Source organism: Choloepus didactylus (genome assembly GCF_015220235.1).
Source record: "Choloepus didactylus isolate mChoDid1 chromosome 23 unlocalized genomic scaffold, mChoDid1.pri SUPER_23_unloc2, whole genome shotgun sequence".
Lineage (NCBI taxonomy): Eukaryota > Metazoa > Chordata > Mammalia > Pilosa > Megalonychidae > Choloepus > Choloepus didactylus.
In genome coordinates, this window is record NW_023637596.1 from 877,332 (window position 1) to 898,435 (window position 21,104).

Genomic DNA, 21,104 nt, shown 5'->3' on the forward strand with positions numbered 1-21,104 from the left:
CAAAGGGAGTGCTGAACTGGGAGTCAGGAGACCTGCACTGCCTGGACCTGCTCTGCCAACCACACCCTGTGGGGACCTTTCAGGGGGAGGGAGGACATCACAGTCAAAGTGGTACTCCCTCTCCAGCATCCATCTGCTGCACACTTCCAATATCTGCTTGCACACCTCCAGTGACAGGGAACTCACTCCTGTTGGAACCAGCTTATTAGAAGGATAAGTCAGGAGGCAGTTGAGAGAGGCTAAAGAGCCTGGAATTTGGAGTCACTGACCTGGGATCAAATCCCTGGCCACTTGCTATACACAAGTGACTTTGGACATGTTTTGCCATCTGTAAAATGAGTTTGATGATGATAAGCGGCTCTGTCTCATATGAGTCCTGAAAGAGACTGTGGAGACAGTGCCCACCACATAGTAGGGATTCTACAAGTGTGATGACACTGATGGTCCACTTCACTGCCTGACACACAGTAGGTACTCATTAAAGGTCAGTGAGGTAAATGGACAAATGCTAAGGAGCCCTTCAGCTCCATTCTACCCACCCTGAGCTTCCAACCCCATAGCCCAGGGCCTAGCAGGCCTCTGGGGTTGTCACCACCCCTGCCCTCACCCACCTCTGGCCCCACCCTGCCACCATTCAGAAACCAGCCTGCCCTCTCACCAGCCACCGCTCCCTCCACCTGCAAATATTTAAACAGCATAAAAGGAGGATTAATCTCAGGAGGGAGTCAGGGTAGGCAGGCACTGGTTCAAGGCACATAGGCAGGGAAATCCAGGCCACTCTGCAAAGCCAGAAGGGGAGCTTCTCAGGGCTCTCAGGCCTGCCCTTCCCTCTCCCCTCCTTGCACACGCCCATACCCAGGTACTCTCATGCAACCCACCTTGAGCCCCGCCTTGCTCCCCCCAGTCAACTCCCCACTCTTCCCTGCCTCCCCACTCAAATTTGCTGGGTCCACCTCTCTAAGCTACAGATGGCCACAACACCCCCCATTGTGCAGGGTGGTAGAAAAATAATGAAAAATGTAGTCAGAGGGCTCCAAACAGGATGCAGCACACAGTCGGTGCCAAACAAAAGCACTTTCTCAACACGAACGAGAACATAAGCTTGGAATCCACCAGGCCTAGCCCAGCTTCAACCTCCAGATCTGCCCTGAGCTGGGCAACCTCAGGCCTCAGTTTCCTCATCTGTGAAATGGGGGTGCTGCCCACCTCCAAGGACTGCTGTGTGAGGACTCCATGAGTGAAACACACGTGGTCCTCAGACCAGGGCTGGGCCCGCCGTGAGAGTGCTGGGTGAGTGGCAGCCTCAGACAGCCACACCTGCCCCCACTGCATACAGGAGTTGGTTCAAACATGGCCTCCTGGGAGGGGCTCCCTCACACATGCCCCTTTACCCTGCTTTACAGTTTTCTTTAGGACTTACCACATCTGTGAGTTCATACCTTTAGTGTCTCTCTCTCCTAACTAGACCATGAACCTGGGCACACAGCAGGAGTTCAATATATGCTTGCTGATTATATTAAAATTACTAATAGCAGCAGCCAATACTGAGTGAGCCCTATTTCAGACAGTGCCCTAAGCCCCTTCATGACTGACTTCCTTTGATTTGGGTTTAAGGCTGGGGTCGGCAATCTTTTTCTATAAGCAATCGGAGAGCAAATGTTTCAGGCTTCAGAGTAGGGATGCCAGATAAAATCCAGGATACTCAGTTAATTCTGAACTTCAGATAAACAAAGAATACTTTATTTTTAGTATAAGTATGTCCCAAATATTGCAAAGGGCATACGTTTATAAAACTTTATTTGCTGTTTCTCTTGAATTCAAATTCAACTGGGCCTCCTGGATTGTTATTTGCAAAATCTGACAGCTCCACTTGCAGGTCACATACAGTCTCTGTTGTGTGGTTTTTCTTTCCTTTTAATGTAGGACCCATAAAATATGTAAAAGGAATCCTTAGCTCAAGGGCCTTACAAAAAACAGGCTGGATTTGGCCCCCAGGCGGTGGTTTGCTGAGCCCTGGTTAAAGCACCTGCTCTGTCTTGATTCAGAGTGGCCTGTCCCTCCACTTCGGGTGGCTGACACCCAGCAGGAAGAGGGGTAGCGCAGGTGAGGTGAGTAATGCTGCACCAGCACCCTGCTTAGGAGTGACGGAGGCCCCCAGGCACCCTGACTCTTACCTCTATTCATGTGGAGAGATGGTTAAATTAGAATGCCCATGCCCAAAGGGCCTGCGGGGTAGCTTTAAAAATAACCCTCAGCATGTGGGGCAAGTGAGGAAAAGAGGGGATGACTCAAAGGCTCCTCAACTCCCACTGGGGAGAGGAGGGTGAGCAGAGGACAGCTTGGGCCTCCCTCACAGGTGCCTCAGACCATCAGGACAAAATGCTGACACTTGAGCGAGCTAGCCATTCGCAGCCCTGCCTTGGGGCGCTGGCCCTCGGACCCCAGGTACCCAAAGGCATCGTGTGCTCACCTCTTGTGCCTCTGCTCTCATGGTGCCTTCCACCAGCTGCCCCTCCCTGCATGCTCCAGCTGGCCAGCTGCCACTCAGGCTTCAGGCCTCTGCCAAGGACATGCCTCCTCCTGGGAGCCTCCCTGGATTCTCCAGACCCCGCCCTCCACCCAAGAGAAGTGTGCTGCTTCCAAGGTCTCTAACACCTGCTGTCCCAGCACTCAGCACATGAACCCTAGCCGTTCATTCCCTCAGTATTTCTCGAGCATCTCCTGCACGTCAGGCACCAGGGAGCAAACATACACAGTCCCTGTCCTTACAGAGGTGATGTTCAGAAAGATGCAAAGACATGAACTAAATCACACAAATGAGTAAATAATTACCAAGTGAAGCCAGTTCAAAGAACACGGTTCCAGGAGAATAGATAGCAAAGAAACCTGACCTGACAGGGAGGGGGGTGGTGGTGGTCAGGGAGGGCTTCCCAGAGGAGGTGACACCCCAGAGCTGAAATACAAGTAGAAACCAATGCTCTGGGCCTTGGCTTCTCCAAATCTGAAGCAGAGGGAAAAAGGTCCCCCCTGCCACTGCCTCCACAGAGCTGGCTTGGAGTGCAAAGGAACGAAGCGATGTCTGGACAATGTGGCAGGGAAAAGCACTGTCTAGAAGTAGCTGGCAACATATTTTTTTTTAAGTTGTTATGGGCAAGGCACGCAGGAGGTGAGAGTCAGGAGGGGCTTGAGCAGGGCTGGTTGGGGAACAATAGGAATATTTTGGGAAGCTCCAAAGCACAGACGCAAACAAACGCTGGTGGTGGGGCAAGGCAGGGGGGTAGGGGTGGGGGGAGATGACTTTCCCCAGCAGTGGTGAAAGTTTCCATCCTGTGGCCCAACCTCTCTTTCCCGCCAAATCCGACCCCTGCCCCTTCCTGCACCCCCAGCTCTGGTCACACATGGTATTCCTTCTGTGTGTCCCACGTGATTCCCGCTGCCTAGCCTTTGCTCATGACATCCCCTCCACCTGATGTCCCTGCCCATTCCTTACCTCCGTCTCCAGCTCTGGAAAAATCTCCCAATCCTCTAGGGCCAGTTCATTTGTCCTTCTCCTCAATCCCTCCTGAGCTCCCCACTGAGTTGATGTGTCTCCCCTTCTTCCGAGCTCCTAGAGTAAAGCCCACTGCAAAGGTCATAAGCATTGGGCTCCGGAAGCAGACTTCAGAATTCAAATTTCAGCTCCTCCATGCACTAACTGCATGCTCTTGAGCAAATCATATCCCTTCCCAGAGCCTCAGCTTTCCCATCAATATAATGGGTGGCAATAGCTTCTGCCTCAGGGGCATCAGATAACACATTTAAAACATTTTAAACACAATAGCTGCCATATAGTAACTGCTCTATACATTGGTTTTAAGTCCTCAAAACCAGCACTTATTTATGAAGTGTTCACCGTGTGCTTGGCACAGTTCTTAGGGACATTATCTCATCTGGTCCTCATGGTAACTTGGTAAGGTGGGTACAATCACCCTCCCCATTTTACAGATGAGGAAACTGAGTCCCAGGGATGTCAAAGAACTTGCGCAAGAGCACACTTGCCAATGGCAGGGTAGGGATTAAAACCCAAGACTGTCTGCTTTTTGCAGACCTGGCATACAGGAGGTTCATTCATTTACGCATTCAACAGAAGCCTAAGGGTGTTTCCCACATGCCAGACACTTCACACACCTGAGCCCAAAGATTCACAACAACCGTGCAATCTAGGTGTCACTGTTACTATTCCCATTTTCCCAACCAGGCAGCTGACCTGGGAGGGGCATAGATTATCCAGCCTGGGATGCAAATCCAGGTCTCCTTATGGGAGCCTCGGGTGGCCCTAGTTGGGGACTTGAGGAGCTGGCTGTCCAGTGGCCAACGCTCATGCTTGTTCAGCTCACTGCAGCCAAGCGTCATAGTTGCAGCCGACTCTGCTCCCAGAGCCCTGTTCCAGCTGCTCCTGCCAGCTCCACCCCCACCCCTGACCTCCTTCTTTCATGGTCCACCACTCCTTGCTCCCTCTCCCTGCACATGGTGATTCCCTAATCATGGTAACAGAAAGAAATGCCCTTTCCTCACTCTGCTGCTAATGGAGGATGCTGGCACGGATGGGGACCTTTCAGCAAGCATGTTAAGCACCTCCTTCTAAACCACTGCCTCCCACCCTAACCTGCAATGGGCTCTGGGATCTTTGTAAAGCCATCCCTGCCACCTCCCCCATGGAACTCTTGGGGCTCTAGTAGATGGGCACCCTCAGGCACACATAATCCCACCTCCCCCAGACCACCTTATCTGAAATGTCACTGGGCGGGATATTCAAGCATCTGCCTTGGGAGCACCCAAAGGCCTCCTGCACCAGAGATGGGCTCTGGGGATCCACTGGGGGTCCCATGCACAGGGAGGGACCAGACCCCTCTGCAGAGGCCTTGGTGTAAAAATATGTTCCACATCCTCACATAAGTTTCCCTGGAGACCTCTGAGCGCTCTTGCAAAGTCAGTCTCACTCGCCCCCATCTCTGTGTTAATCTGTTTGCCTGTCTCTCTTCGTGTCTTTGCATGCACATATCTTGTTCTTTCCATGTCTCTGTGTTTCTTTATCGCTCTCTCTCTCTGATATGCACATGCACACACCCACACAGACACAAACAGAGACAAATTTCTACTGGCTCCCCACAGCTCTTAGAATAACATCAAAACTCCCTCCTCCCAGCCTACAAGGCTCAACACACCTACTCTGCCCACCCCACCCCACCCCTGGCGCTGACCCATCTCCCTCTCTTCTCCTCTCTGCTCTCTACTCCCTTAGCTTTACACAGACTCTCCAAGCTCCTTCCTGCCTTAGCACCTTTGCTCCTGCTTTCCCTCTGCCATCTTCCATATCTTTGTGACTCAGCACCCAGCTCAAATGTTACCTCCTCAGGGAAGCCCACCCTGACTGCCCCAAGTAAACTGCCCCACCCCACCCACCTCAGACTCTATCACTGTTGTTTTCTTATCATTCTCTGATTCTTCCAATTTATGCATCTGCTTGCTTGTTTACTGCCTGTCTCTTCCCTTGAGACAGTCAGCTCCAGGAGAGCAGGGACCTCACCTGACTGGCTCATGGCTGCCACTTCAGCACCCAACACAGAGCCTGGCACACATCGGGAGCTCAGCAAATACTGGCCAACAGATAAAAGCTTCCTTTCCTGGAATCTCCCTCTCACTGGCAGTTCCAGGACAGACTTGCCCCACCCCTTACATTCAGACTCTTCCACCCTGCCTGAGGCATCCACACAGCATGCATAATGACAGAAAACCCACAGAAGCCTGTCCTTCTACAGTTCCATGGGATGGCAGGTGGGGCACGGGTAGGGGACCTAAAATGATAAAGCCACAGCATGTCAGTCTTCACAGCATTAGTCAAATTCTCCCTCCAGTTCCTCCACAACCAGCCCTAAACGAGGTTGCTCAGGCTTGCAGGAGAAGCAGATGCCTCCAACTTGGTGGCTGGTGGCCCGATGCCAGCCAGCTTGGCCCCAGTTAATCGTTTACTGAATTACTATAAATAGGCATCAGGCACTGTTCCCAAACAGTTTGAAGACCATTCAAGCTGCCTCCACCTGACAGGAGGGGTGTTCTGGGGCTGAGAGCGGGATTCCTACAAACAGGCCTCCCCTTGCATCCCTGCACAGGTGCCTCAGACACCCCTAAGAAAAAGGCGTCCCCGGGTCCTCATTCTGGAGCATCCACCTGGGGGCATATCAGACAACACCCCATGTACAGCTGGTGGAGCTCTTAGCTGCCCCCCTCTCCCCAACCCTCGCAACCAGCCACCCTCCATCCTCCATTCCCAGACAAAAGGCCCACGTGTTTCACACTCACAGCCCACACCCTGGAGACCATCAGCTTTCTTCCAGGTGCTCTGCCTACTGCTGTGTGGGTCTGGGCTCCCCCAGAAATACACCCCATCTCTGCAAACCCACAGGCCTCCTTGATGAGGAGGATGCACAGGCTTTTGAGCAGGCCAATGGGGTTCCCAGCTGGTTGCTTAAAAACAGACACAGAGTGAACCAAAGAAAGGACTTAACCACTGCTTCCCTACCTTCCAAGGAAAGCAGTGGAATGTTGGGTCTAAGGGCTGCATTCAAATCCCACCGCCCTTTCTGTGTGACCTTGGACAAGCCACTTTACTTTTCCATGCCTCAATTTGCTCATCTTTAAAATGGGTATAATAAATTGGACCTACCCCCTTCCCCCACCAGGTGGTTTTTGTTCTTTTGTGTGTGTTTGCGGGGGGGGGGGGGGTTGTCTGGCCGTTTTAAAGATTAAGTATGCTAATGCATGTAAAGCATTTAGCACAATCCCTAGAATACAACAGAACTGTCTGGAAATGCTCTATACATGTGGTGTCCAATACGGTATCACCAACCACATGTGCTATTGAGCACTTGAAACATGGCTAGGAAAACTGAGGAACTGAATTTTTAATTTAATTTAATTTAATGTAAATAGACACAGGTGTCTGGTGGCTACCATATTGGACAGTGCAAATCTGGAACACAGCAGGTGCTCCTTTTACGCTAATCATGATTATTATTAAGAGTTGTTGCTGTTGCTGTAGTTATTACTATCAAAAAACTCACTGGTTTAGAAATTAGAAGGTGCCAGTTCATTCCTGAGCACGCTAAGGACAGGAGATGACCATATTCATTTCTGTTTCTAGTATCTTGTAGGGTGATTCTGAATGACCTTGGCTATGGACCCCTTAGAGTTGCTGATGAAAGCTGGGGATCCTCTCTCCCTAGAGCAAACACTCAGTGTTTATACAATTTCAAGTGTTTGCATGCCCTATAGTAGGAATCTCTGAGCCAGCAACACTGGGCACACAGTAGGTCCTCAGGCAGCACTTGCTAAAATGGGATCATAGTCTGGCATGGAACTCAAGAGTGGACACTTTCACTGTCAGAGGCTGAGCTCCAAATGTAGGCACCATCACCCCTAGCTTAAGCAAGTTTTATTAGGGTTTATCCAACTAGAAATGGATAGAGCTGGCTAACCTACCCTGTTCTTCTGCTTCTTAGCTGTGTGACCTTGGTCCAGTTTCTTAACCTCTCTGAGTTTCAACTTCCCATCAGTAAAGAAGGGTTGATATTTGTACCTACTCCATAGCATTGCTTCATGGATTGAATGAAATAAAGCAAAGCACTTAGAGCAGTGATTGATAAAGAGCAGGTGCTATAATCCTAATTTATTAACCAAGTGTAATTTAATAAATATTAATAAATAAGGAGGAATTCATTCAGTGTTCCAAGTATCACCAAGTCTCTTGAACTGAGTCTCAGTGTCTCATATGATTTTTAAATGGGGACTTTACTCAGATCACCTGTTGCCACAATTTGAATTGCTTCAAAATTTTGCAAGGAAAAAAAAGCACAAAAATCCATTCATCTCTCATCTTCTTGTACCACTAAAAGGAAGATGAATATGCTGCCTCTCACCCAAGTTTAGCTCTCTTAGCCACCTTGCTCAGGGGCACACGGCAGATAGGTAGCAGGATCTGGAGGCCCCAGAGGGTCTCTGACCCTCCTTAGGCTGGGGGATTATCTCAAGGGGGCCCGCTAGGCTTCCAGACCCAGACAAAGGACCCGGCTGCCCACCCAGGCTGGTATTGCAGCCAACTAAGGTTCAACCCTCCTGCCCAACTTCCACTTGAAGGCTCATTCCTTTGGGTCCCCAGAAATATACCTTCTCATTTTATAGCACTGCCTGCCAGGAGGAGAGACTCCCAGGGCTGCACACTCCCAGCCCAGGACTTACACAAGGAGGACAGGATCCCATACTGAGAGCACATGCAAGTTCAGATGGGACCAGAAAGGGCAGCAAAATCTCCTTCAGCAACGGAGTCTATCTCCCAAGTGGGTGAGCCAAGCACAGTGCCTGGCACCTCCATAAATACTGCTGAATGCCTGATGGTGATACGGTAACAGCACTGCTGCCCAGTAGGTGAAGCCCTCACTGTATGACACTCCAGGAAACTGAGGCCAGAGAGGTTCATGCAGACACAAAACGGCAGGACCACAAATGGGACCTGGAACAGGGTTGCCCAGTTCCAAAGTCTGGCCCTTTCCACCATTCCACACTCTCAGCATAGCTCAGAATCACACGTGGTTTTTTGGTTTTTGACTCCAGAGTAATGCAGATCACGGTCCTGGAGCCAGACCCCTGGGCTGTCCCACTTACCAGTTACTTGCCATCTCTGTGCCTTAATTCTTCATTTATCTACTTATTTCCTTTTTTATCCACTTCTTGGGGTACTGGGACAAGGGAATGAGGTCATCCATATAAAATGCTCAGTAAATGCTGTTTTAAAAAATGTTTATCCCATCAAAATAACTTTAGTTCAGCCCTTGTTTTCTTGAACGGAATGAGGCTCCCCAAAGGACTTATCGATCAGCTACTGGGTTTTAATACATCTTAAATACAGACTTGGCAAACTCAGAGTAAAGATGGAAGATTTGGCTCTTAGAAGGTAAGAATTAGATCTAGCCAAGTCAGATGAGTTGAGGTTCTTAGAATCCTACAGCTGCCCTACCTCTACTGAGAAAGCAGGAGAAGGAACTTGCCAGGGCCACATGGATTGTGGGGGGCAGAACTGAGTCTCCTTTGGTCTCCTTGCTTCCATCCTGACAAAAACACCTTTTCCTACTTGCCAACCAGCAGCAAATGCGACCCCATCTCCCCAAGAACCTCATGAGGTTGCTGCAGAGGCAGACCCAACCCGACTGCACGGGGACACAATTAAGCAAGAGTCCCTCTGCTACCCTCGTCACATCAGACTAGGGAGCCCAGAACTGTCAGAGAAGCCTGTCACCATCAAAAGCTCCTGGAAGTTTCCAGGAGCTTCTAGCCAATACTCCCATTGTGGGTCCTTAGCCCTGTGCAGAGTAACCCCTATGCACATACTGAGGTACCTGTATACTGACCCAATCTAAAGGCAATCAGCTGGGTAATTATAAATGCAGGTACTATTGTAATGTATTCTTTGGTATGTAACGCCATTTTTTTTTTTTTTTACTTCTTACAGATTCTAAAATGCAAAAGCATAAAATGTAATGATAAATCTATGGTTTTGAATATATAATGTATAAAGATATAATTTGTGACAAGTACAACAAAAAGGTGAGGGGACAGAGGGGTATGGGAACAGTGTATGAGTATGATATTGAAGTTAAGTTGGTATCAAATCAAACGTGATTGTTACATATTTTTGGTAACCACAAAAAAAGATATGCAAAATATATACCAAAATAAATAAGAAGGCATTTAAAATGTTACAATGCAAAAAATAAAATAAATATGAAAGTATTCATTAGCAGAAGAATTGAGGGGCAAAGAGGTATAAGACTTACAAAGATCAAATAGCAATATGGAAGAAGAAAGTCCTGCATTATCAGGAGTTACTTTAAATGCAAATGGATTAAATTCTCTAGTCAAAAGACACAGACTGGAAGAATGGATGATTAAAAAAAAGCATGAGTGAACTATATGCTGTTTAAAAGAGACTCACTTTAAATTCAAAGATACAAGTAAGCTGAAAGTGAAAGGACGGGAAAAAAATACACTATGCATATAGTAACCAAAAGAGAGCTGGGGTATCTATGCAAACATAGATAAAATAGACTTTAAGTCAAAAACTGTTATAAGGGACAAAGAAGGTCACTATATTCTGATAAAGGGATAAATTTAGCAAGGAGACAAAACAATTATAAATATATATGCACCCAACAGCAGAGATCCCAAATATATGAAGCAAATATTGACATAACTGAAGGCAGAATACATTGTTCTACATTAGTAGAAGATTTCAATATATCACTTTCAATAATGGATAGGACATCTAGACAGAAGATCAATAAGGAAATGGAAGACTTTAATGATACTCAAACCAACTAGACTTAACAAACATAGATAGAACACTTCACCCAGCAGCAGCAGAAAACACTTTCTTTTCTAGTGCACATGGATCATTCCGTGGGATGGACCTTATTTCAGTCACAAAACAAATCTTGAAATTTCAAAAATATTGAAATCATACAATGTATATTTTTTGACTATGATGGAATGAAGCTAGAAATCAATAACAGAGGGAGAACTGGAAAATTCACAAATATGTGGAAAGTAAACAACACGTTCTTAAACCACCAATGGTCAAAGAAAAAAATCACAAGGGAAATTAGGAAATACCTTGAGGTAAATAAAAATGAAAACACAACACACCAAAACTTATGGGATGCAGCAAAGGCAGTGCTGAGGGGGAAATTTATAGCCCTAAATGTTTACATTAAAAAAAGAAAGACCTCAAATCAGATACCTAAATTCACAAGTGGAGAATCTAGAAAAAGAAGATCAAACTAAACCCGAAGCAAGCAGAAGGAAGGAAATAAAGATTAGAGCAGAGATAAATGAAATTGAGAATAAAAAACAATAGAGAGAATCAACAAAACCAAGAGTTGGTTCTTTGAAAATATAAAAAATCAGCAAACCTTTAACTAGAATGACAAAGAAAAAAAAGAGAGTACACAAATAACTAAAATCAGAAAGGAAAGAAGGGTCATTACTACCTATCTTACAGAAATAACAAGGATTATAAGAAGATATTATGAACAACTGTATGCCAACAAATTAGATAACCTTGAGGAAATGGATAAATTCCTAGAAACACACAAACTATGAACAGAAGAAACAAAAGAGCTCCATAAACCAGTATCAAGGAAAGACACTGAATCAGTAATCAAAAAACAGTCCAGCAAAGAAAAGCCCAGTACCGGATGGCTACACTGGTGAATTTTACCAAATATTCCAACAAGAATTAACACCAATCCTGCTCAAAATCTTCCAAAAAATCAAAGAGGCCAACATCACCCTAATGTCAAAGCTAGATAAAGATACAATGAGAAAAGAAAATTACAGGTCAATATCCTTTATGAATACAGATGCAATAATCCTCCACAAAATATTAGCAAACTGAATCCAATAGCATATTCAAAGAATTATACACCATGATCAAGTGGGATTTATCCCAGGTATGTAAGGGTGAGTCAACACAAGAAAATCAATTAATGTAATGCACTGCATTAATAGATCAAAGGCAAAAAACCCCACACAATTATCTCAATCAACGCAGAAAAGGCATTTGACAAAATCCAGCACCACTTCTTGATAAAAATACTTAGAAAACTAGGAATAGAAGGAAACTTCCTCAACATGATGTAGGGCATATATAACAAGCCCACAACTAACATTATATTCAAAGGTGAAAGACCGAAAGCTTTCTCTTTAAAAACAGGAAGAAGACAAGGATGCCACTGTCACCACTGGTATTCGAAATAGTACTGGAAGTTCTAGCCAGAGCAATTAGGCAAGAAATAGAAATAAAAGACATCCAAATTGGAAGGGAATAAGTAAAACTTTCCCTATTTGCAGGTGACATGATCCTATGTTTAGAAAATCCTGAAAAAAAAAATCCACAACAAAGGTACTAGAGCTAATAAACGAGTTCAGAAACGTGGTGGGGTACAAATCTGTAATGTTTCTGTGCTCTGGTGATGAACAATCTGAAGAGGAAATCAAGGAAAAAATTCATCTAGGAATAAATTTAACCAAGGATGTAAAGGACTCATATACAGAAAACTACAAAACATTGCTAAAAGAAATACAAGAAGACCTAAATAAATAGAAGGACATTGCAAGTTCATGGACGAAAGACTAAATATTGTCAAGATTACAATTTTACTGAAAGTGGCTTACAGATTCAATACAATCCCAATCAAAATTTCAACAGCTTTCTCGGCAGAAATGGAAAAGCCAATTATCACATTTATATGGAAGGGGAAGGGGTCCTGAATAGCCAAAAACATCTTGAAAAAGAACGAAGCTGGAGGACTCACACTTCCCAATCTTAAAACTTATTACAAAGCTAAGTAATCAGAAACAGTATAGTACTGGTGCAAGGACAGAAATATAGACCAACGGAATTTAACTGAGAGTTCAGAAATAAACCCTCATATCTATGACCAACTGAATTTTGACTACGGAGCCAAGTCATCTCATTGGGGAATGAATAGTCTCTTGGGGAACTCATTGGGGAATGAATCGTCTTCAACAAATAGTGCTGGGAAAATTCGATATCCATACACAAAAGAATGAAAGTGGACCCCTACTTCACAGTGTATAAACTCAAAACTAAAATTAATTCAAAATATATCAAATAACTAAATGTAAAAAACAGCAACATAAAAATCCTAGAAGTAAACATAAGGAAGCATCTTCAAGATCTTGTATTAGGCAACAGTTTCTTAAAAGAAACAACAGATAAACGGGACTCCATCAAAATGAAAAACTTTTGTGCATCAAAGGACTTCATCATGAAAGTAAAGAGACTATACAAAATGGGAGTAAATATTTGTAAACTACATATCCGTAAGGATTTAATATCCAGAACAAAGAAATCCTACAACAAAACAACAATAAAAAAAAGAAAAACAACCCAATTTAAAAAATGGGTAAAGGACTTGAATAGACATATTTCTAAAGAAGAAATACAAATGGCCAAAAGGCAAATGCAAGAAATACAAATGACTCAACATCACTAACCATTAGGGAAATGCAAATCAAAACCACAGTGAGATGGCATTTCATACTCACCAGAATGTCTACTATTAAAATAAAAAGAGAAAAGAAGTGTTGGAAAAGACAAGGAGAAATAGAAACACTAATTCACTGTTGGTGGGAATGTAAATCATGCAGCCACTGTGAAAAATAGTTTAGCAGCTCTTCATAAATTTAAGTGTAGAACTACCGTATGACCCAGCAATCCCACTTCTAGGTATATACCCAAAAGAACTGAAAGCAGGGACTGGAACAGATACTTGCACACCAAATAATAATGGGATGTTATTCAGCCATAAGAAGCAATGAAGTTCTGATCATGCTGCAACATAGATGAAACTTGACAAATATTGTATGATCTTACTGATATGAAATAATTGGTATAAGTAAATCACAGAGTCAGAAACTAGAATACAGGTTACTAGGGGCCAGGGTGGGGATAGGGCATGGGGAGTTAATGCTTAATTGGGACAGAGTTTCTGTTTGGGGTGATGGAAAAGTTTTGGCTAATGGATGGTGGTGATGGTAGCACAACACCAGAATGTAATCAACACCACTGAATTGTATGTTTGAATGGGGGTATTTTAGGTTGTTATATATATTACCAGAAAACATTTTTTAAAAAACCATAGGACTGTACAGCACAAACAGTAAACCCTAATGTAAACTATGGACTGTAGTTAATGGTGTAATCATAATAAAAATGTTTCATCAATTGTAACAAAGTTACCAAATTAATACAAATTGTTAATAATAGGGGAACTCCATGTATGAGGAGAGGTGTATGGAGCTCTGCATTTTCTGCATGATTTTTCTGTAAACCTACAACTTCTCAAAAAATAAAAAAAAAAAGCTCCTGGAAGCCACGGTGCCAGAGGCCTGCAAGAAGCATTGAAATATATCGTGCAGATATGGCTGCATTATACATGAAGATTTCTGACATCTCAAGCCTGCCAACATGACACATGCAAACCAATTTAAGTATATCCTGGAAGCATCACAGAGCTCCAAAACAGACCCCCTTGGCATTGCTACACTTATTCAGTTGGCAAGCATATTTGGAACCCCTATTCGGCACAGGGGGTTGTGATTTCCGGCCCAAGAATCAAAAGCCCAGCAATGAGCAAGCAGAGGTTTACTCTCCTCCTTGATGACCTGGTGTCTTTACTTCCCCCGTTCGGTCCCCTACAATTTATTACTCACCTGCAACCTGAACAGTCCTATTGAAACAGTAGTGAGTTCACCTTCCTCCACTGCTCAGAATCTTCCATAGCTCCCATCTTACTCTGAGTATAAGCCAAATCCTTCCATGACCACGAGGGCCTGCCTGATCGACCTCCTGTTCTTTCTGTGACCTTATCTTTTCCTCCTCTCTCCCTTTCCCTCCTCTCCAGCTTCACTGGCCTCCCTGCTATTCCTTGTTCCTCACTCAAGGCATTTGCATATGCTGTTCCCACTGCCAGCAACGCCCTTCCCCCAGATGCCTCCCTCCCTTCCTTCAAGGCTCTGCTCAAATACCACCTCATCAGAGGACCCTCCTGACTACCAGTCTGGCAGAACATCTCTTCTCAACCCTCTCTACCTTCTTTCCAGCTTTATTTTCCTCATAGCACTTGTCACCTCTAACATACATTTATCGTTCATGTATCTGTCCCCTCATGGGACTGTACACTCTGTGAAAGCATGTGAGCAGGGACATTCCTTTACTCACTTCTCAATCTGTGCTCATAGAATAGAATCTAGCACATAGTAGATGCCCAATAAACATTTGTGGGAGGAAGTAGGGAGGGAAGGAAGGCAGGCAGGAAAGATGTTTGTTTCTTTCTTAGAGATGGCAGAGAAGGATCCTTCCTGACATACAGTTCCAGGCAAGGCCCTCCCCAGCTCATAAACCTTCTATAGCTCCCTGCTATCTGGTAGAGCAAGTCCAAATGCAGCAGCCTGGCATTTACAGCCCTGCACAAGCTGGGATGAATGAATCTTTCCTGCCTCATCCTCTTCCCTCCACATACCTGCTCCCAAGCTGTGTTTCCAGGGATTCAGCCAAAGCTCACAGCTCCCTACCAACGCCTACTGCTAGCCTACTGCTAGCCAGGGTCACAAGCATACCCTTCACATACAAACAGAGTGGGGTTTGAATCCTGGCTTCTTCACGGACAGGTTGTGTGACAGGTCATGTGATCTTAAAGCAAGTTGTTGCTTACCTACCCTGTTCCTTATCTACCAAGCAAAGGTGATGATAATTCTACCTGGGGGCTGTCATAAGGAGTGAAGGTGGTAATGCATGGGAAACACTCCGCACAGTGTCTGACATAGAGTAAACCTTTCTTAAATGGGGGGAATTACCAATATTATTATATGGTCCGATCTCTTTCCTCCTACCTAAGCCCATTTCACAAATGAGAAATGGAGGTATCCTAGGGAAGTTTGCACTAAATAACATGGCTAAGGAGCCAAGACTTCATTCCACCATCCAACACTGTCCCTCTTAACAAAATCATTAAAGAGAAGGGAGGATAAATTGTTCAAAAACACAGGGTTCCCATCAGACTTGCCCAGAAAAGTGAAGGGCAGGCTAGGGGGCAGCGTCTGTAGTATCATATTAGAGCAGGCATTCCTCGGACAATATTGACATTCTGGACCAGAGATATCTTTGTTGAGAACACCGTCCTGGGCACTGTAGGATGCCTAACAGCATTCCTGACCTTTACCCACTGAATGCCAGTAGCAAACTACCCCCCATCTGGAGCTGGGGAAAGGTTGCCAGATTTAGCAACACATACTTATACTAAAAAATGATTTATTGTGTACCTGAAATTCAAAGTCAACTAGATAATCTGCATGTTATCTGACAGCCCTACCTGGGGGAGGGAGGGTGGACAAAAGCACCCCCCTCAACTCCCCCCCCACCTTCTTAGCATGCCCCATCTCCCTTTCCCATCCCGTTAACCCCCACCCAGAGGCTCTGTGCTCCCCCCACCCCAGCCTCTCAGCCCAGCTCAGCAGCTGAGACCATTACACCACAATTACACCCTTTACACCCCCTCCAGTTCAAAGAGCTAAATACAGCTTCCTCTCTGGGCCCTGCCTCCTCTCCCTGCCCTTTCCCGGGGGTCTCCTTCAGCCCACAAGCCCCCCTGCCTTCTTCCCTCCAATTGAGGCCTCCCAGGCACAGCCCAGAGGCAGGAAAACAAGGCAGTTAGTCACTTTGCTTCCCTTATCAACTCGGGTCATGTGGCCAGGTCCTTTAATGGCAGTCATCATGGCAACGGGAAGCCAGTCCCTCTTTGCTGGCAGAACCAAAACAAAATTAAGGGGTGGTGGGCTGGAAAGGAAGGGGAGAGTGAAGAGAGCAACGATGAAGCCAGGATGGAGCTGGCTGGATTTAACTGGAGGAAATCATGCTGAGGACACCCTGTCTCCAGCATTCTCTTGGTGGCACTGGGGAGACAGAAAAAATAAGGTAAGATCCCTGCCCTGGAGAAACTCATGCTAATGTGTTAGACACTTTCACGTGTATTATCCTGCCAGGTGAATAATTTTTATCCCCAGTATGAATAAACTGAAATCCAGACACTTGTGAAGGTAAAGACATTTGTCAAAGACGGTGCAAATTAATAAGCTCCACGTACTTCCTACCATATGTCCTCCCTGTTCCCTTTCCCTTGCATCAAGCATGGTCCTCCTCTCTCTCAGTGCCCCAGTCACTTCCACAGTCCCTCAAATCCTCCAATTCAGGGTGCTCCCTCTAGCCACAAAGCCTTTGCATATGTGGTTCCCTCTGCCAGGAATGGTTTTCCCTCCCTCTCCCTCGACCCCACGTGTTCATCTAAAAGATCTATTCATCCTTCGACATCTCCTTAAACATCACTTCCCCAAGAAGCCTTCCACGGTGCCGAGAGCCTCTCCTCAGGCCACTCCGCACAGTCTATAATTATACTTTTACCTCTCGGAGCAGCTGTCAGGATCTGTCTTCCCCCAACAGAATGTCAGCTCCCGGAGGGCAGGAATGGAGGCTGCCTTGTATGCTGCTGTATCCACATGGCCCATCCAAGGGTCTGACCCCCAGATGACCCTCAGCAAGTAAGTGCACTGGGATTTGAACCCAGCTCTGTCAGAGCCCAAAGTCCCTTCTCAACACTGCCTCAATGGTGTTGGGTCATCCTTGCTCCTCGAGTCAGCACTGGACATGGCCTCCAGCTCTACAGACACCGCTGTCCCCTTTGTGGCTGTGGTGACTTGGACTGAAGCTTCCAGAGCTACCTGGCTAATCTAGAGATGCTGATTGTTGAGGAGCCCCTTCCAGAAAGAAGGGAGGGAGGCACCTCTGGGCAAGACAGGGACGCAGCTCCCTCACTGAACCCAGAGGGTGGGGAGGAGGAAGAGCTCACTGTAGGTTCTTATGCCAAGAGCTGCCCTTCACCATTCCACTGGAAACCAGCTCTCTGACACCCTGGGAGGTGCCCCCCAAAAGAGATGGGCAAAGGAAGGAAACGAAGGGGAGGCCCACTTCTGGGAGCAAGGACTTGCTGCCACACCATCAAGAGCACGATGCCGAGCAGGGGCTCAGAGATCTGTTCTCCTTTTCTGGCTTGAAACATTCCCTCCTCTTCTGGGCTGCAGTTTTCTCATCTGTACAGTGGGAATTATACCATGCATACATCCGGGATTGAGGCACTACTGCATAGACGTGGACATCCCAACGGGTATTTTGTGGTGTGGCAGGGGTGACGGTGGGGGTGGGTGAGAGCTTGGCTCTGATGTCAGGCCGACCTGGGGGTGAGGTAAGTCCCAGCTTTGCCCCTTATTGGCTGTGTTCTGGGCAAGCTGCTTCCCCTCGGTGTCCTTGTCTGTAACCCCACCTGCCTCATAAGGTTCCCTGTGTGTACAGGGCATGGCACATAATGTGATTTGCCCCCAAGAAATGTGGAATTTAGAAATAGCCCCAAATTGAGACTACGAATCCTGCTTCTGATTGTGGGTCCAGGGTTAAACAAGGGCTCAAGGCTGCTTGACCAACTGTGCAAGGTTCTGTCCCTGCCCTCTCAGGCATCAAACAGGAAGCCAACAGGTCCCCCTAACCTGGAACTGGCCTCAGCCCTGAGCCAGGCAGAAAACTCAGTGGCCCAAGACTGGCCACTCCCAGGAGAGGGGAGGCAGGCCCAGCCCCTGGCCATGGGGACAACATGTCCCTCACAGCCTGCTCATTAACTTAAACCAGACTAATTCGGATAGGACATTGAAGGACATCTGAACCAATGCTTCTGTCTACAGATGAGAAACCAAGTCTTAGAGAGGAGGAGGGACTTGTCCAAAGCACTGAGGGAGCTGGGGGCAGAGCTGACTTGAGCAGATGCCAGGCTGACCCTCCCTTCTCTCTGCAGGCCCCTCCACAACTGAACCCATAATTTCCTTACAAACAAAGGCAACCCAGATGAAAACATCTGGGGAGCACATATTACATCTAGGTTTGGATGGAAGAAGAACAGAAAAAAGGGTTCTTAACACTTTTGGGGGGTCTATAACCCCTCTACCCCCCAAATAGTTATCCTAATGTTGTGGGTCAGTGGATTTTGTTGAAAAGACAGTCTAGACAGAACTTTCTTCAGATCCCTGCAGGGGATGGGCCTAGGCTGAGAATTTCTGGGCCTTTCCGAGGCATCCAATGCATCCTGCACATCTCCTTATTCAGAGAGCTGATTCTTTAAACAAAATGGAATTTACCACCCACAGAGATACAGGGGCAGCAACAGGTTCCAGCCTGGCAGCCACCCTTGCAAGGGCCGAGGAATGAAGTGGCTGCCTGCTGCTGTGGGGCCAGGGCCTCCTTGGTGCTCAGGGCTGCCCCTGGATGCCAACATCCCAACATATGCACCTGCATGTGCACATACATGCACTCATGCATGCACCCATAAACACATGCTCACAAACGCACACATGCACACCCTCACACACATACATATGCAAGCATGTACACACACACAAACACACATGTGCATGCACAGAGCCAGTCACCGGGACCAGGACAGTCCCCAGGGTTCACAGAAGGCCTCTGTCTGAGGAATTACAAGGTCTAGAGGTGATGCAGGTGTAGCAGCTATGGGGTCTCAGCCTCAGGGGTGTGGGATGACATGAAAGGGCAACACACACACGTGAACACACATACATTCACATACTGGTGATAGCCTCCCTCATTCACAGACTCACATCACACAGATTTCATACTCACAAAAACACAGATCTTCACACAGGCACACACACGCAAACAGATACACACACACAATACATAGAAATACAGTTAGCTTCAGACATACAGATGTTTCCAGATACCAGATATGCACACTTACATCCACGTGTCCCCACCCACACAGGTGTGTGCATGTGTGTACACACACACACACTCCAGACATCTAAACATTTCCCCAGGCCCCCACCATCACAGATTCTTCCCCATGGAGGGTGGAGGGGCAGAGGGGCAGCTGAATCTGGTCTGATTCCTATTGCCCTGCACGGGGGGTGGGGGGAACCTGCCTGTCAGGGGAGCCCCAGCACATGCCCACAAGGGGAGCAGCCTGATGACCGGGGATACTCAGGGTGGGAGTCCCCTGGCTTCTGGGGTGGCTTCAAGGACTGAGAATTTGGGGGCTCGGGTAGGAAGAATTTATTTTCCTAAAGCAAACCTCTGCTTTCCTGAAGCCTGGCCCCTCTTCCACAGCCTCATCTAGCTCCCCGCCTCTGTACACTGCCCCCCCACCGGCAGCCCCCAAGGGACTTGTCATTTTGAAGACCCTTCCCAACCGAGACCCACCCACCTTGTGGAAGGGTCCCACCCAGAGACACCCAGGTTCGTCCCACACCTGGAGGGCCCTCAGGCTGCCTCTGCCCCTGCACACAGCGTAAGAGAATACCCAAGGCCCCCACCCCAAACTTCACCTGCGTCCAGCCCCGCGTGAAGTAAATATCCACCCAGGTGAGCCCCACACCTGAGGTGGCCGCCCCCCTTCGCCGATGGACACCCCTCCCGCGGAGCCCCTTTTCCCCGAGTGGCTGGGACTGTCCGCTCCCCACTGGGGGACTCGACCTCCGCGCCCGCCCCCCGGCACCTACCTCCTTCTTGACGGTGCTTAGCAGCCTCTGCCTGGTCTCCAGCTCTGTGGGGCGACACGGGAGGGCGACCGGTCAGCCGAGGGTGGCGGCCGGGCCCGGGGCTCCCCTCCCGCAGCCCCCACGCCGCGCGCCCTTTACCCGCGGGGGCCGAGGCCTTGGCTCCGCGCGCAGCGTTTGGAGTCCCGGGCGGCAGCGGCGGCGGCGGCTCCTCGCTCGGCTGCTGCAGCCCCGGGGAGCGGGGCCCAGCGCCAAGTGAAGTCCAAGAGCGCCAGACGTCAGGCCCCGCGGGCGGCCACCCACCCCCGCCCCCTCCGGCACGCGGCCGCGCAGCCGCGGGAGGCTTCTCCCCGCCTGGCAGTCTCCCAGACCCGCGCCCTCGCCTGGGGAGAAAGCCCCCGCCCTCCACCCAAACCCCCACGTCCCACCCTGTCTACATCTTACCGGGAAGGAAAGCAGCATCTGTTGAACACCTGCCATGGGCCAGGCTTTGGAGGAAGCCTAGGGCCAGGGTGGGGGTCCTACCGACCCTCCCCCAGCTTCAGTTTTCTCATCTTTGAAATGGGTATATGTTTCCGTCATAGGTGTCATCTGAAACTTAAACGTGATATTGGACGTAAAACCCTTAACACAGACCCAGGGCAAAAAAGAGGGCTGCAATCATAAATGATAGCTGCTGAAGCTATTACTATTATTATTATTATCATTATTAATGAAAGTCTTCCAAGATATATTGGGTCTCCAGCCAGGAGGGGCAATGACTTAAGAGGCTCCCTCCCCCACATGCAGGTTATTTTTTGGGGGAAGGGGTCCTCCCAGGAGCCTGCTCACCCTCCCCCCACAGAAGTCACCTTTCAGCCAGGGCAGTTGTGGAC

At 47.6% G+C, this 21,104-nt stretch overlaps 1 protein-coding gene across 1 annotated transcript in view; it reads right to left on the bottom strand.

Annotated features, from left to right (window-relative positions):
• LOC119525009 (small G protein signaling modulator 1-like) overlaps positions 1–20,497 on the bottom strand; it is a 135,370-nt gene extending 114,873 nt beyond the window's left edge. The window contains 2 exon segments of the mRNA XM_037823706.1: positions 20,233–20,276; positions 20,371–20,497. The gene's annotated coding sequence lies outside the window, so the exon portion shown is untranslated.
• Between the last annotated feature and the right edge of the window lie 607 nt (positions 20,498–21,104).